This window comes from Eulemur rufifrons, chromosome 4 (assembly GCF_041146395.1).
Source record: "Eulemur rufifrons isolate Redbay chromosome 4, OSU_ERuf_1, whole genome shotgun sequence".
Lineage (NCBI taxonomy): Eukaryota > Metazoa > Chordata > Mammalia > Primates > Lemuridae > Eulemur > Eulemur rufifrons.
In genome coordinates, this window is record NC_090986.1 from 7363136 (window position 1) to 7381567 (window position 18432).

General features: G+C 37.3%; 1 pseudogene; it reads left to right on the forward strand.

Moving 5' to 3' along the window:
- The first annotated feature begins 692 nt into the window (after window positions 1-692).
- LOC138382557 (zinc finger protein 492-like) overlaps window positions 693-18432 on the forward strand; it is a 51681-nt pseudogene continuing 33941 nt past the window's right edge.

Here is an 18432-nt window from a genome sequence, read left to right on the forward strand (position 1 = left end):
TATCATTAATAAGTATCTTGGGGAGATTTACTTATTGATATACATAAATCATCACATTTAATCTGGAAGTTCCCCTTCTTAGTTTCTCTTTGTTTATAGCTTGCTTTCGGAAATGAAGGTTCTCATCTTTGTTTACCATGCAGATCAACGAGGATAAAACTCAGGCTCTCCCACTTACTGTGTTTGACAAAATATTCTTCTTGGGCTGGAAGAGTTGGCATTACTGGTGAGTTTGTGAGAAATGCAGAAACTCAGGCCCCACTGCAACTCTCCTGAATCAGAATCTGCATTTCAATAAGATTTCCAGTTCACTGTAGTGCACATTAGAATTTTAGTAGTGCCCCTCTAACTCATAATGATGTTTCCATATGAGAAACATATACAACTTAATTGTATGTGATGCATATATATATACCACTCAAAAATTTATATGCCTGTGTTGATCCCCTTAATTTTACACTTTATCATCCAGAAAAGTACAGTTTATCTACACTTGTTTTCTGGCTCTTTTTGCCATGCTTCATCCTCAGAGTTAGATGATGCATTAGAGAGTATTACTATGTTAATTATTGATAATTCCAGACATTCATATATGTCACAGGCAGCTCCCTACAGTCTCATTTCACGTTTAGTCAAGTTCAGAATGCCACCCATGGCTACTTGGTAAATATGTGACTTTTCCCCAGGGATTGCTTCCATTCAGGGATGTGGCCATGGAATTCTCTGTGGAGGAGTGGGCAAGCCTGGATCTTGTTCAACAGAGTTTGTATAGGGAGGTGATGTTAGGGAACTACAGAAACGTGGTCTCCCTGGGTGAGGATAACTTACCTTTAAGATTCCTAATGCACCTTCAGGGTTTTACATCCTTTCCTTGTGGAATGTTTTATTTGAGATTTTTTGCTTTATATTAATATAAATGAGTTTTAGATCCTTGCTTTCAAGGAAAACTTGGGGGCTCGTTGGTGTAGAAAAGATGTTTTATATTGACATGAACCTTCCCCTCTCCTGAACTTATCTACATCACTTTAGATTGGTGACAATTCTAGAAATTCAGTGAAATAAAACATTATCGTCCAGACCTTAGAATCCAATTTTTCCCACCAATTTTTGATTGAGTAGTACTGGACAGGGGAACTAAGGACCCACAAATTTAAAATATTTCCTAAATATTATAATGGTTCTGTCAGGAAATAGTATTTTGGGTTCAATTTTCTACAGTCTCCTATGATATGATGTTCTCTCTTCTTTACTGAGCACAGTACTATTATACATTGGTAATTGGAGAATTCTAGGAAGAGTTATTTTACTTTTTTCTAATAAAGTAGGGCTTGCTGCCTCTAAAATGGACCTGATCACCTGTCTGGAGCAAAGAAAAGAGCCCTGGAATGTGAAGAGGCATGAGACAGTGGCCAAACACCCAGGTATGTCGGACTGAATGAAGCAGATGACACAGGTGAGAGGTCCAAACGTCTGGGAGGAAACCAGACCTTAAAATGTAGTTTGGGAAGCTCTGCTCCAGTGGAAATGGTTTCTGAGATGCCTGGATTTCTTTCTTTTCCTCTCACATGGGCCATCTTCTGTCCCGTGCTCTAAAATTCTCTAAGGACTCTACTTCCCTTCAGTGATCTTTCTTCATGGTTACAGTAAGAGCCAATGTCCTCTTCATGATTTATAAGGGACTGCATGATCTGAGTGCTCTTCCATTGCTTTTGGGGACATAAGAGTATCTGTTCATATTTTTGAGGAACTCTATTTTAAACTTTTTCTTGTGTTCCTTTTTGCATCATCTGAAGTGTGTGTTAGTAGTGGTGATATTGGTATTTACTTCAGAAATATCAGAAACACCAGTGACAGATGTGCATTTTCTGCTTTAACATTTCCTATCATGGAGATTTCCATTGTCATTTTGCAGAAATTTATACTCAGTAATTTTATCATAACCCTAAAAATCTCTCTATATGTAAAAAATCTATGTTATTTTACTTTAAAATTTTATTTTTTAGTATGAACTGAGATTAATAATTTAAATTATATATTTTCATATTCCTCAACTGTAATATCATTTAGTATACCTACTCACTTCTCAGATTTCTTAAATATGCTATGTCATTAGGGATCATAGAATATTGCTAAGCATATATTAATCTCCCACTTATGACCTTATATTTTTAATAACTCATTTTATAAGTTTCTCTTGTTTAATATGAAGGTTATCTTGACTGTATCATTTATATATATGTGCATTTCTGTATATATGTGTAACAGGTAGATTTGTATAAATATGTATTTGTATACAGTGTAATGATTTGATATATATGAATTGTAAAATCAATAATACAATCAAGTGAATGACATCTGTTACCTCACATAGTTATTAATACTTTTCTTTGTATTGAGATCATTTAATGTCTACTGTCTTAGTAAATTTTGGGGAACAAAATATTATTATCTGTAGTCATGATGCTACACCTTAAATCCTCAAAATTTATTCATCTTGTAACTGAAAGTTTGTACCCTTTAGAAAACATGTCTCTATTTTTTCCATCTCCAGGCTCTGGTAACCACCTTTGTACTCTAATTCTATGAGCTCAACTTTCTTAGAGTTCCCACATATTTGAGAACACGAAGTATTTGCCTTGCTGTATATGGCTTATTTCAGTTAGCATACTGTCCTCAGGGCAATCATGTTGTGTAAATGGCAGGATTTCATAATTTTTTATGGCTGAATAATATTCTATTGTGTATACATATACTATATTTTCTTTACCAATTCAGTGTCCATAGACACTTAGGTTTTAATATCTTGTTTTCATATCTTGGCAGTTGTGAGGAATACTGCAATGATGTAGGAGTGCAAATATTTCTTTGAGATTCTGATTATATTTCCTTTGGTCATATATAAAGAAATAGGATTGCTGGATTGTATGATAGTTCTACATATGTAAAATTTATTTTTATTTATTTTATTTTATTTTTTAAAGAGGCTCCATACTGGTTTTCATAATGATTTTACCAATTTACAACTCAACAACAGTGTACTGTATTTTATTTTCTTCACACCCTTTTCAACACTTGCTATCTGTCTTTCTGATATTAGCTATCCTAAGAGGTGTGAGGTGATACCTTATTATTATTTTATTTTGCATTTGTCTGATGATCGGTGATATTGAGCACCTTTTAATATACATGTTGGCCATTTGTATGTATTTTTTGAAAAAATCTAATCTTTTCTCTGTTTTTCAATTGGGTTATTATTATTGTCATTATTGTTGTTGCCTTTGATTTGTATGAGATTCATATATATTTTGGATATTAACCTTATATCAGTTATGTGGTTTACAAATGTTTTCTTCTACCCTATAAATTTTCTTACTTTATTGTTCTCTTTGTTGTGTAGGAGCTTTTTCACATAATGCATTCTATATTTGCTTTTGTGGCTATACTCTTTGTGTCATATCCAAAAAATTATTGCCAAGACCAATATCAGAAAGAGTCCATATGTTACTTTTATGATTTTTAAGGATTCATTTATTTGTCTTTATTTTGAGTTTGAGTTTTTAGGTATAATGTGAGAAAAATGATCTAATTTCATTCTTTTGTGTTTTTTTTCCCCAGTGTTTTTTTTATGTTTTTTTTGCTGGTGGTTATCCAGCTTTCTAGCTTCAAGTATTGAAGAGACTATACTTTCTATATTGTGTATTCTTGGTGCCTCTGTCAAAGATTAATTGACTCTATATGTCTGGTTTATTTCTAGGCTTTCTCTTCATTTCCATTGGTTTTTGTGTCAGATTTTAATGCACATACTATTCTCTTTTCACTACTTTATTCTTGAAAAATAGTTTGAAATCTGAAAGCATAATGTTTCAAGCTTTGTTCTTCATCCTCAACATGGTTTTGACTATTGAAAGTCTCTAATAGGTTTATATAAATTTTGGATTTTTTTGCTATTATTGTGAAAAATGTCATTAGAATTTTGTTATATATCACATGAAATAGCTAGATTGGTTCAGATAATATGGTACTTTAACAATATTAATTTTATAACACATAAACATGGGCTATTTTTACATTAGTTTGTGTCTTTTTTATCAATTTATTTGTTCAATGTAAAGATCTTTCACTTTTTGGTTAAATATGTGCCTAAGAATATTATTTTGATGATATTGTTGATGAAATCATTTTCTTTTTTAAATTAGATTGATAATTAGGATATGTTAACACAACTCGTGTTTCTAGGTTAATTTCATATTCTGCTATTTAACTGATGTCACTTATTAGTTTTAATAGTTTGTTCATGTAAAGTTCATGTTTTCTTATATATAAGATTATGTCACCTCCAGTGAGATTTTTACTTTTTTCTTTTCAATTTGGCTGGCTTTTTTTCATTTTCCTGCCAAATTGCTTTGCGTAGGACTTCCATTGGTATGTTAAAATAAAAGCATTGAAAGAAGGCACAATATAACCTTACATTGATGTCTGCAATTTTTATGAGCTGGTTTCAACAGATAAAGATATTCTTTTGCTGGTTCCTCAAGGTGATGGACTCTCTTCTGGGTTTGCAGTGGAAAGGAGTTGTAGCTTGGTCACAAGGCTGTTGTAAGTCTGCAGCAGCGTCTAGCTTTGGTGAGCTTGTTACCAGGGGCTTAGGTGGTTGTGAATCCTGTCTTATTTTTGTGCAGGCTAGGTTGCCTTCATGACTTTGATCTGTAGGGCAGGCACTTAGGGAGGGTTCTGCAGTTGGATCCACATAGGTTGGACCTGATACCAGGTGTGTGGGTGCATGTGGCTCCCACTAAGTACCTGGGAGGGTTTTTTCAGGTCACTGTATGGGCCCCTAGGTGAGCAGGACTGGCCAAGAACTGTGGCTAAGTGGGCTGGAACTGAGTCACAGAACTGCTTCAGAGACCATAATAAAAACCAAAGTCTGCATGCTGCCTCCATGGTTATCAATGGACATCTCACCCCAGATCTCTGGATGGGCAAGACCACTCCCAGGCTGTGGCTCGGAGGAGTTGGAGATGGTTACAGAGTAGCTTCAGAATTCTCAGTGGGACCACACTGGGTGGGCCAATTCCTGCTCTTTAGTCAAGAACAGGGGTTCTAAAGTTTGCCACCTCAATTAGGACCTGCCTTCTCAAAATAACCTTTCTTGGTCTTGGGCTTTAGCAGGATTCACAGCCCTCTCACTGGCTCCCAAATGTGTCATAATGTACTTTTGTCAAGGGGTGGCTGCCATATTATGTTGATAGATGCTGGGGACAGATCTATAAGAGAGATGCTTCCTATTTTTCCATCTTGCTGATGTCACTCTTCGTATGTGTTTCACTTTCTAATATGTGTTGTTTCAAATTTGTCTGTAATATTGATTCAAGCATTCAAAACAATGTGCTTGAATTTATACATTATGGGAGAAGTTAGATAATTAGTAGGTACCCCATATTTATTAATATGCCCACTTGTAAATTTAAGTTTAATGCAGGTAAAAGAAATTAAGATTTCTATCCAATTTCCTCAACCTGTATGTAAATGAAATGATTTATTCCTGAATGATCATTTTACATAGCAGTGACTGTCATTATATTTTATACAATATATATTTTCTTCTACTTAGAAAAGTAAATCATATATCCTTCAAGAATAAAAAAAAAAATAAGGCTTTTTATTGGCTTCTAAAAGCTGGATTACACTCTTCATTTTGTGTAAGAATAGCACATATATTTTAATAACATAATAAAATATTATCTTCAATGTCTTTTAAATGCTTATTCATTATAATTTTTTCATTAGAGCCTTTTATTAATGATCCTGTTGCATTTTCTATGAAATCTTACTACCATACACTACATGCCAATGATTCAAAATTCCTGCTTCCCGTGGGTGTGCAGTCATAGTTGAACATTGTAGTTATCTAGAAAAAAATTATAATGTCATATCAATGTTGCATAGAGAATTTTATGGGTAAATTTCTTTTATTTTTGTTTTGCAATACTGTATTACTGTGTTTCTTTTCTTGGATAGGTTCCTTGACATCAGTTTATTGTGTTTTTGGTTTTACCTATTTATTATAATTTTGAATAAAAAACTGCAACTTTGTATATACACTTTAAGTCAATGTGAGATTTAATTTAAATCTGAATCAGACATAGGTATATCATAAGTAAATTATATATGTTTTTGTTTGTATCTATAAATATAACTCCAAATTGTTCATGACTTATCTTGTATATTTCTTCTTTTCACTTGCTTGTCAATGATTGTTTTATCCTGTCTAGATGAGTAGCCATGGAAATAGTCTTAATTTCACCATGTGTTTATTGATGAATCTGCATTTTTGTGTGTATTTGAGAGAAACTCTTGTGATTTGAAGGTAATTTTTAGAATGCTTCGACGCTGTATTTCTTTTAGTTATTTAATAAAATTAATTGTGATCAAAGCACATAAAATTTATCATCTTAAATCTTTTTAATTTTAAAGTTTAGTAATGAAGTATATTCACATTGTTATATGAAAGACCTCTAGAACTTTTATATCTTGCAGAACTAAAACTCAATACCCATCAAAAACAACTGTTCATTTCACCCTTTCTCCAGCCCATTAAAAATACCATTCTACTTTCTGTTTTTAGGAGTTTGGCTACTTAAGATATCTCATATAACTGGAATCATAAACTATCTGTTACTTTGTTACTGTCTTATTTCAGTTGACAATATTCTCAAGGTTTGTTCTTGTTATAGCCTGTGACTACTTTTCCTTTTCTAAGGCCGAATAATATTCCATTGTTTGCATATGCCACATTTTCTTTAACTGTTCATCAGTTGAGGGACATCTGTGTTTTTTTCTTGTCTTTCAGCTTTTGTGAATAATGCCACGATGAACATTGGTGTACAAATATCAATTCTAGGTTCTATGTTGCAAACTTTAGATACATACTCAAAAGTGAGACTGCTATATCATGATAAAGCATGATAATTTCATTTTTAACTTTTTGAGGAATCTCCATATTGTTTTTCATAGTGGCTTCATCATTATTGCCCTCAAAGGTACCAATTTCTCTGCATCCTCAACAGCTTTATTTTTTGGTTTGCTTTATTGTTGCCATGTTAACAGGTGTACAGTAATATCTTACTGTGATTTTTCTTTTTATTTTTCAAAGGTTAGTGATTTTGAGCATCTTTTCAAATGCTTGCTGCCCATTTTTATATCTTCTTTGGAGAAATGTCAGTCCAATCCTTTGTCCATTTTTAATCAAATTATTCACTTTCTGTTGTTTTTGAGTTTTAACCATTGTTTATATATTCTGGATATTAACTTTTATCAAATATGTGATTTGAAAATATTTTCACCCATTTCTTATAGGACATTTTCATTCCACTAAATATTTCCTTTGATATTCAGTTCTGAAGTTTGATGTAGTCCCAGTTTTATGCTGATTTCTTTGTTGCTTATGCATTTGATATAAAATTCAAGAAAACAGTGCAAAGATTCATATCATGATCTTTCCCTTATATTCTCTTCCAAGAGTTTTATAGTTGTATTTTTAATGTTTAAGTGTTTAGTCCATTTAATAATTTTTGTATATGGTGCCTGGGAAGGATTCAACTTTTTTTCCATGTAGATATGTAGTTTTCAAAACCATTTGTTGAAATTACTCTCCTTTCCCGTTGTGTACACATTTGTGGCAATCTTGTGAAAGATAATTTGATCATATACACAGAGTGTATTTTTGTGCTATTTATTCCTTTCCATCATTTGTTTATTTGTCTTTGTGCCAGTACCACATTATTTTTATTTCTGTAGCTTTGTTTTGAAGTCACAAAGTGTAGTTGCTCTTTTTTGTTTGTTTTTGTAAAAATGTTTGGCTAGCCACAGTCACTGACAAATTTTTAGAAATTTTTTCTATTTCTGTAAAAAAGTACCACTGAGATTTTTTTGGAGAAATGCGAGCCAATGTTTTCTGTTCATTTCTTGCATTTGAAGTACTCTTCGATGACATCCTTTGTTTGAGATTCTTTGCCATAATCCTTAACTGCTACACCACTGCAACCAAGCACTTTATAGGCTTCTCCTTTCTGTCAGTTTTACAGAGATTTACCAATTCCCCTACTGTCTTGTCCTCAATCTTAATTAGGTTGATTTGGTGTTCAGCACAAAGGACCTGCACCAAGTTGACATAAATAGGCTCATCACAGTTGGATGCAAGTACACAGAGATGGGCTTAGTGCTTGTCTAAGGTTCTGGCAACTTCTTGAATTCCACATGCAAGGCTATTGTGGATGACAGCAGCCTTCAGAAACTCTTGTAAAGCAGTATTAATGTCCATTACACCTCTTTCAGAAGTACCTTCCTTGGCCATAGTGGTGAGTTATGGGCAAAGCGAAATCTTGAACACACTGGAGCCTCCATTTTTGTGTGACTTGGCAGTGGGAGAGAAAGAGAGCAACACTGGGATTTTGATAGAGATTATATTGAATTTGCATATCACTGTGTCACATTGACATCTTAGCAATATTAAATCATGTGACTCCTGAGCAGGAATATATTCAAAAGTGACTTTAATTTTCACATGTTTGTATTTGCCAGTTTTGTTTTTTATTTCTAGTTTCATTCCATTTTCATCAGAAAAGATACATTGTATGATTTCAGTTTTCTTAAATTTGATGACTTATGCTTCCTAAGAGAATGTGCCATGTGTGATTGAGAATATTGTATATTCTGCTGCTTTTTACTGGAGAGGTCTGCATATGGTTATTAGTTCTAATTGGTCTATAATGTCCAAATTTTCTGTTTTCTTATTTATCTTCTATTAATTTTTCTGTTTATTATTGAAAGTGGGGCTTGAAACCTACAATTATTGTGGTGTGTCTCTATGTATTACTTGCTACATTTTTGTGTATATTTGCTTCGTATATTGGGGTGCACAGGTGTTATGTACATGTGTGTGTGTTATAGATTTCTGGTTAATGGACACATTTTATCATCATATAATATCAATATTTGCATTTGTGGCAATTTTTTTACCTAGAGTGTATTTTGTCTAATTTTGGCCACTTAGCCCTCTTGTGGTTATTATTTGCATGAAATATATTTTTTTCAATCTTTTATTTTCATCCTATTTCACTCCTTGGAGGTAAAGTGAATCTTTTGTAAGCAGCATATTGTAGGGTCTTGTTTGTTAATTCATACAGTCATTTTATTTCTTTTTAGTAGGGAGTATGATCCATTTATATTTAAAATAATTACTGAAAAAATGAAGTTATTATTAACATTTTGTTAATTGTTTTCTGTGTTTCTCATAGCTATATTTTCCCCCATGTCCATTCTTAGTGCCCTTATTTTTGTTTTGTTGATTTTGTCATGGCAAGCTTTGATTCCTCTCTCATTTATTTTTGCATAACTTCTATAGGTAGTTTCTTGTGATCACCTTGAGAAATGGAAATTACATAAAACACCTTAAAGTTATAACAATATATTATAATCTCATAACAACTTCACTTCTATATAAGATAAATTTACCTCTTTACATTTCACCACTTTATCAATGTCAAAAATTATAACTTTTCAGATTGTATATCTATTATTGGAGATTTCTGTACATTTTTTAAAATTCTATGGGAGAATTTTAAGGGTTTTATCTGTCATCCTTATGATAATAGAGAATTCTGTATCTGTGTATAGATTTACCTTTAACAGGGAGCTTTATATTTTCGTGTGGTTTTATGATACTGTCTAGCATCATTTCATTTTTCAATGTAATGGACTCCCTTTAGCATTTCTTTTAGGGATGTTCTATTAAATTCTTTTTTTTTTTTTTTTTTTTTTGAGACAGAATTCCACTCTGTTGCCCAGGCTAGAGTGCTGTGGCATCAGCCTAGCTCACAGCAACCTCAAACTCCTGAGCTCAAGTGATTCTACTGCCTCAGCCTCTCAGAGTGCTAGGATTACAGGCATGAGCCACCACACCTGGCCAAAAAAAATGTGTAAAGTCTATATGAGCAAAATAATAAAGCATTCCTGAAATATATGATTGAAGGACTTAAACAAATGAAAAGATATGTCTTGTTCTTGGATAAAAAACTCAATAATATAAATAAATCATTTATCCTTAAGCTAACTTTATATTGTTTTTGATCTCATAATAGATTACGTCAGTTTCTTTCAAGCCAGCAATGATTTTGCAAAGCACACATAAACAACAACAACAGCAATAACAACAACATAGGAATAGCTAAAATCCCTAAGAAAGAAACACAATGAGGGTTTCCAGTCTTACATGACATTAAAACACATTAAACATTCTATAATTAAAGCAGTGTGGTATTGATGCAAAAATAAGCAAGCAGACAGGAATGGTAGAAGATTCAAAAATCCACCAAAGTGCATAAAAGAAGTTACACAATAAAAATTATAGAGAAGGAGGCTTTATCAAGACTTAGTGTTTGAGGACTGGATATTCCTTTAAAAAGATGAAAATGGATTTATTCTTCATATGCTAGATTAAGGTAAAGGACAAATAAAGGAGAAATATAAATGGTAAAAAATTTGAAAACATACAAATAGTAGAAGAAAACATTGGTAAATATTTCTGCAATCTATGAGAATAAATCTGGCCTGTGACTCAAATCAAGAAATTTTAATAACAGAAAAGACTGATAAAGTACACAACATAAAACCAGGATATTGTGCGTGGTAGGAAACACCATAAGTCAAGTAAAAAGGAAAATGCCAAATGGGACATCTATTTACAAATTATATAACAGACAGAGGGAAGCATGCATATGTGTTTGTTCCAGAAAATAAGAAACCTGTCAAAACATATGGTCTTGGGGCACAAGGACACAGGAGGCAATGTGAAGGGTTCCTCACAGACCTAAGATGGGACAATTTGAATTGAAAAGTATAGATTATTATGTATGGAATTGTATCAAATACACAAAAAATAATGGGAGGGAAAATATCATTCATATGTTTTCTTTGCTTGCTGGGGCCACATCGACGACAGTGAGAAGCTTTTATCCTTTCTTTCTTGATAGGTTAGTTTTGAATGTAATGCAGAGCTCCTGGGAAAATGCAATTGTTAATAGAAATGTAAGAACTACTACTTGCAGATGATATAATAGAATTAGAAAACTGCTATTTTACAACCCTTAGTGAAATAAGTGAAATTAGGCAAATACTAATCAATAAATAATAAGCAATTTTATGAAAGAAACAGGCAGACATTCCCTGGACCCATTGATCAACCTTAATATAAATAAAAGTGGTAAATCGGACATTTGCATACAAATGTGCTGTCTTAAAGATATTCTGGAAGATTAACATACAGAGTGGCTTTGAAAGATTTAGGGCCTAAAATACTTCATTAACACATTGACTTCCATGTGACTTATATTTAGCTCAGACTAGTTTTGAGCCCAGGGCCTCATGAAGCAAAACCCAGCAGTTGGTTCATGGAAATCTTACTTGTTGATATCCTTATTGCTACAATTAAGATTGACAATTTAGTTCTAAAAACATGGATTGAGTCACATATAACTCATGTACAGAAAATAATAAAAAAATTAGAAAGGATTGTTTTGTTTTAATAAAACACTGTGGCACCAGGGGAATTTTTTTTTCTAGTGTGGCAGCCAATGTGTTAATAATATATTAAAGACATATTGAAACAATGATTTTTGATATATTGAGCTAAATGAATTATTACAACCAATTTCACATGTTTCTTTTTTTTTATGTTGCTACTAGAAAATTTAAAACGACACATGTGGCTCCTACTTTAATTACTGGTAGGCACTGCTGCCTGAAGGATCGCCTCCCTTTTCAAAACTCAGGCTGCCTCTTCAAAAACCCAGAGGCCATGAAGGCTATAAAATTTGACTGATTGATTAACTGATTGAGACAGGATCTTGCTTTGTGGCCCAGACTGGCGTGCACTGGCCTGATCATAGTTCACTGCTGCCTTCAACCCCTGGGCTCTAGCAATCCTTTTTCCTCAGCCTCCCAAGTAGCTGAAACTATAGGCATACAAAACCACACCTAAAATTAGTTTTTTTTTAAATAACTTTCTTTTTTTCTTAATGTGAGAAGTTATCATTATAAACTTATCTTAGCAATACTTTTGTTGCATCCCAGAAGCAGTCATTGGTGGTGTTTTCAATTTAATTTGTCTCAAAATACTTTTTGATTTCCCTTTGGATTCCTTCTTTGACTCATTGATTATTTAGGGGCATATTTTTTACTACCCAGATATTTGTGTTTCCCAATTTTCCTTCTGCTATTGATTGCCAGTTTTATACCATTATGATCAGATAGAAAAACTTAATATACTTTTAATCTTCTTAAATTCGAAAAGACTTTTATTGGTTTAACGTATGCTCTATTTGGAGAATATTTTATGTGTTCTTGAGAAGAATGTGCATTCTCATAATGTTGGATGGAATGTTATATGTATGTCTGTTAGGTCTGTTTTGTCTATAGTGTTTTACAAGTGTACGCATTAGTTTTCTTCTGAATGATCTATCCATTGTTTTAAGTAGGGTAGTGAAATCACCTTTTATTATTGTACTTCTGTCTACTTCTCCCTACAGTGCTGTTAATGTTCACTTTATATATTTAGGAGCTCCAGTGTTGGATGTCTATGTATGTTTAATGTATAATCTCTTGACAAATTAGCCTCTTTTTTATTATATAGTGAACAATTTTTACTTTTGTGACAGATTTTTCCTGGAAGCCTGTTTTGTGCAATATAACTACCCCTGCACTCTTTTGTTTATAATTTTAATGGAATATTCATTTCCATCCTTTCATTTTTATCCTGTTTGTTCTTAAATCAATAGTGAGTCTCATTTAAGAAGCTTAATTTTGGATTTTTTGTAATCCATACAGCCACTCTGTTTTATTCCATTTTCTGTTGCTGTAATAGAATACCACAGACTGGGTAATTTATAAAGAATAGAAATTTATTTGGCTTATGTTTCTGGAGGCTGGGCAGGGCAAGAGCATGGTACTGGCATCTGTACAAGGCCTTTCTGATGCAACATAACATGAACGAAGGCATAAGAACTGAGGGAGTTCTTCCTTAGGCTGGGGGATAATGCAGTTTTTTTACAAACAAGTTCTCTAGTCCCTTAGTCATTTTAGGGGCAACCCTGTACTCACTTAGTAGTCCACATACATGTCAGAAATGGGCAACACCACCCTAAATAGATGAGGTAACACCCCAGATTTTCCACTCTAATACTTTTTTTTTTTTACCAAAATGTCAGTTTGTATCTAATACTTTCTTCCTCTTGCCCATACTTTTGTTACTAGACTCATGCTGGCTAACTCACCAATTGTTTTGTAAAAGATCCATACATGCAAAGTGATGCCCAAATGCAGAAGGAGCTAAGAAAACAAAAGAAAACAAAACAAACAACCCCTCCACAAAAAAGAGGCAGACAAATCCAGTTTGTCCTTAGAGGATGACTTATTGGGGAATTTATGGACAGTTGCATGGTCATGGGTGGCAACAAGACAGGTGGGTCCCATGCTGTTACACCCCCGATACAGGGCTTATGCACTATAGGAAAATAGTGTATATGTTAATGGACAGGACAATTACAGTTAACCTTCCAGGAAAAGACAAAAATGCTAATGCTTTGTACTTCATTGCCTGTAATTTGTGTGATAACATCAAGGTTGTTTTGACCTAAAGGCAGGATTTATGGTAATATGTGCTCTAACAGAAGGAACAGTTGCTAGAGGAAAACTCTGAGAGGCATTCCCAGAGCAGGGTTTAATTAGCAGTCAACATGGCATATTAGCATCCAAGAGGGAGTTACTTTAGCCTCCACAAAGCTCTGTCTCCAGTGCCATGGAGCCCTTAGGGTTCAGAGGAACCCAGTGGAAACTCTGAACCAGGCAGTTGGATCCATCTGGTTCTCAGATAAAAGGCAATTGAACCTACATAAGTCCCAATTATGTCCAAATTTATTTTCCCTTCTTTTCCGTCTCCACAGAAAAAGTTTCAGAAAATTTAAAAATCTTCACAAAAGAAAACACACTCGGCAGGGTCTGCTCTTCAAGGAAAAGTGGAGGCCAGGAGATAGGGACCAAGTATTTGGGAAGAGGGCAGAGAAAATGTCAATGTTGGAAGAGGTACTAAGTCTGGTGTGTGTGTGTGTGTGTGTGTGTGTGTGTGTGTATGTGTGCGCATGTGTGTGTGTTCTCACTGAAAGTTTACTTTAAAAATACAAGTCACTAGTTGTGTCTAATCTTGGATAACACAGAGATGTGTTTGTCCATGGACAGGTCAGAAGCGTGGAGAAAATAGTCCCTGGTAGTGGGATGTGGTGATGGCAGCTGGGCCACTGCCCAGCCACTCACACCTGTTCTGCAGGGATGATGAACTTGCAGAATGAACAGGCCTCTGGGGCCAATGCAGGTCCATCCTGTTGGCAGGTATTATAGCTTTCTCCGCTGTTGGGTAGATGTGGTGGGGTGCTTACTTCCTACCCCAGATTAACCCAACAAGTCCTCAGGAAGCCAAACCTGCTGCTGCTTCTGTCTGCACTGCATGGGGAGGGCCTGGCTGCCTACACTGGGGATGAGGATGGCAGAGGAATTCCATGGGCCAGGAGGGTAGATGGGCTGCCCAGCTTTGGGTACCAATGGGCATAGTTGGGACAGACACATTTTTTCTGTGACTCCCCACTCTGCCCCTTTGCAGACACTGCTAATCAATCACTGTCAGCATTCTTAGAACGGTACCCAGTGAGCAGTGACATGTGCTCCAGGTAGCTTATGAGAAGAACTGGGGGGACTCCTGCATTCCCAGTGGATCCTTCCTGACCAGCCTTCAGAACCTTCTATGTAAGTGAGGAAGCAAAGCGTCATCACCAATTACCCTAAGAAGACTCTGTCTTATTAGTGAGAGATAGCACCTTAGATGACCACTTCCTGGGTGGAGGAAAAAGCAGTTCTGTGCAAACTCCCTTCCTTAGCATTTTGAGTTCTTTAGAATGGTCTCTTGTGGGCGGAGAATCCAGTGGGGCTGGGGCAGGCAGGAGCCATTCAGCGAGGCCTTCCGATATATCCTGTCCCCCTCCCAGCATGGCTGGGCTTGGCTGGGGAACTAGACAAGCATAGAGAGCCCAGAAATATGGGACCCCAGTCAGTGGTGGTACTGGGCTATGAGGTGGAGGCAGCTGGGACAGGGTTGCCATGTGAAAGAAGGAGCTGGCCTCTCCTTGGGGACCCTGGGCAAGTCACTTCCCTCTTTGGGCCTCTGTTTCCTCTCTGGAAAATGTAGGAGTGATGAGCCTGTTGTACAGGCCTCACAGGGTTGTGATGGGGTTCAAGAGAGGATAGAAATCTGAGGGTGTTTTTGCCTGGCTCTTCCTCAGAGAGATGATGGTGAGAAAAATGATGACAGTCATTTGAAACTAAGTCCTTAGGAGACCCTGTGAGGGAGGTATAGTTCCCAGTGTACTTTTCAGATGAGGAATAGTCTCAGGGAGGCCAGGCTGCATGCCCAAGGTGACACATCAAGTGAATGTTGGAACTGAGAGTGAATCTAGAATCACACTTGACTGGAGTTTGTAGTAGCATTGTACCAGCCGACATAGGCTGGTTATCCAGGGTCCAAGGTCAGTGGGGCTGGGGTATAACTGGGTTAGTTGAGCATAGTCTCACTGACCTTGTCCCTGACCTGGCAGTTGTGTATCTCCAAGTTGGCCACCCTGGAGAGGAACTCCCAGAGAGCTCAGATGAGGCGGCAGAGGCAGAAAAATGTGAGGGTCCAGCCAAAGAAACAGTCACGAGAATAAACAGACCACCTACAGAATGGGAAAAAATTTTTGCATACTACACATCAGATAAAGGACTGACAACAACAATCTATTTAGAACTCAGGAAAATCAGCAAGAAAAAATCAAGTAACCCTATCAAAAAGTGGGCAAATGACATGAATAGAAACTTCTCGAAAGAAGATATAAGAATGGCTAACAAACATATGAAAAAATGCTCAACATCCCTAATCATCAGAGAAATGCAAATCAAAACCACAATGAGATATCACTTAACCCCACTGAGAATGGCCTTTATCAAAAAAACCCAAAACAACACATGTTGGCGTGGATGTGGAGAGACAGGAACACTAATACACTGCTGGTGGGACTGCAAACTAGTGCAACCCCTGTGGAAAGCATTATGGAGGTATCTTAAACAGATTCAAGTAGACCTGCCATTTGACCCAGCAATCCCATTATTGGGCATATACCCAAAGGAAAAAGGGTCATTCTGTAACAAAGACGCATGTACCCGAATGTTTATAGCAGCACAATTCACAATAGCAAAGATGTGGAAACAACCCAAATGCCCATCAATACATGATTGGATTAGTAAACTGTGGTATATGTATACCATGGAATATTACTCAGCTATAAGGAATAATGAAGATACGACATCTCTATGATTCTCCTGGAGAGAGTTGGAACCCATTATATTAAGTGAAGTATCCCAAGAATGGAAAAACAAGCATCACATGTACTCACCAGAAAATTGGTTTCCCTGAACATCACCTAAATACACATCTGGGAACGACACCAATCGGATATCAGACTGAAGTGGGGGGTGGGGGGAGGGGATGGGGGTATGCCTACACAATGAGTGCATTGCGCACCGTTTGGGGAATGGTAATGCTTGAAGGTGCTGACTCGGGAAGGGGGGGTGGGGAAGGGAGGGATATATACCTACATGATGGGTGCAACGCGCACTATCTGGGGAACAGACACGCCTGGAGCTCTGACTTGGGGGGAAAGGCGATACATGGGCGACGTATGTAACCTGCAATTCTGTATCCCCCGTAACAATAAGATGATATAAAATAATAAAAAAAAAAAAAGAAAAGAAAAATGTGAGGGTCTTTGTGGGAGGCAGGGATACCTTACTTCTAGCTGGAGGTCTCCATATCAAGAGAGCAGGGGCCTTTCTCTCCCTTCTGTCATTTCTGCTGTGACAATGCCTGAATTGCCTCCATCAGAGAGACCAGAGCAAGGTCCTAGAAGAGCTGGGCTCATAGTGGATTGAGGTAAGGGTGGAGCCAGGGACCAGGAGACATTGTGACTTGTTAAAATCCCACCATAGAGATAACTAGGGGATGCTTGGTGACCTTGGAGGCCAACTGGGGGGAGAAGAGAGAGAATTGGGGGAGGCAGCTATCGGTCTTTGGCTGCTCCAAGTGGGAGACCTTAGTAGGGGAGTCAAGGAGACAAGGATTGATGAGAATCCTGGGACAGACCTTGGTTAGGCACCTGAGGATGGGTTCTCATCACCACTGTCATGCTGATGGCACAGGGTGTCATCCTCTTCCTGGGCACAGTCCTCAATGACCTGGTGATGTTGGACACTACCATGAAGGATTATGTGAATGTGAGTGAGTCTGGGGTAGGCAGGTCAGGGACCAGGACCCTGAGGCTTGGAAGGATACACAGCCCTGAACCAAGCACTTAGATCTCAGCACTCAGCAAACCTCTCCTGCGAGCCTCACCGCTGCGCCTGTGAGCTGGGCCATCAGGCCCATCTGACCCAGGAGTGATGGAGGCTCCACATCAGCCACCGGGCTCTGCTCCCTGTGTGGCGAAGCAGCAGAGCTGCTTGAGGTTCTGGCCTAGCCACACTCAGCCTCTCCCTCAGGTGGTGCCCATGGGAGGAGAGTGACATTGGGCCCCTCCGTGGCCAGGCAGCTCCTAATTGGCTGAGGACTTTCCTTCTATCAAAGCCTCAGATTCCCTGTCTGTCATTAGTGAGGGTTGGGATAGTAGGTCCCTGAACCTCAGCTGCCCTGCCTCCCTCCTCTATAGCCAAGAGCACGATGCAGGTGTGAGTGCTGTTTTATGCACATCCCCTGCCCCTCGTGTCCCCGGTGCTAGTGCATCATGGAGGGAAGGAGTGGATGGAAGGTAGTCACGGCCTAGGAGGCCTTTGTGATGGATTTTTCCTGTCTGCCTTCCAGGGAAATGTGCTCAACTTTATAAAAAGGAGGAAGGGGAACAGCTGGGCCCTGACTTTTAGGGGAGCATGTGAAAGTCAGAGATCTGCCTGGTAGGACACTCCCTGGCTCCATCCTCTGCATCTTAGATTTCTTTGGAGGGTTTAACAGAGAGAGAAGGAAGACACCCATCCCAGTGGAGGTTGTGGGTAGGGACTGGAATCAAGAACCAATTCTAGAGAACGGGCTATTTATATCCAACCCTGAGACCACATTGAGCTGCATGGGATGGGAAGGGAGGAGGGGCCCTTAAGAGAAAAGCCACAGAGACCAGCCCCCACTCCCTCCCTCCCTCCCTCACGGGCCTCCATCATCATTTTCCATCCAGGCCCTGTCAGCATCCTGTCCTGCCCTTTGGCTCCAGGAGATCAAATCCTTCCAGAAGATTCACCTGCTCCAGGGGG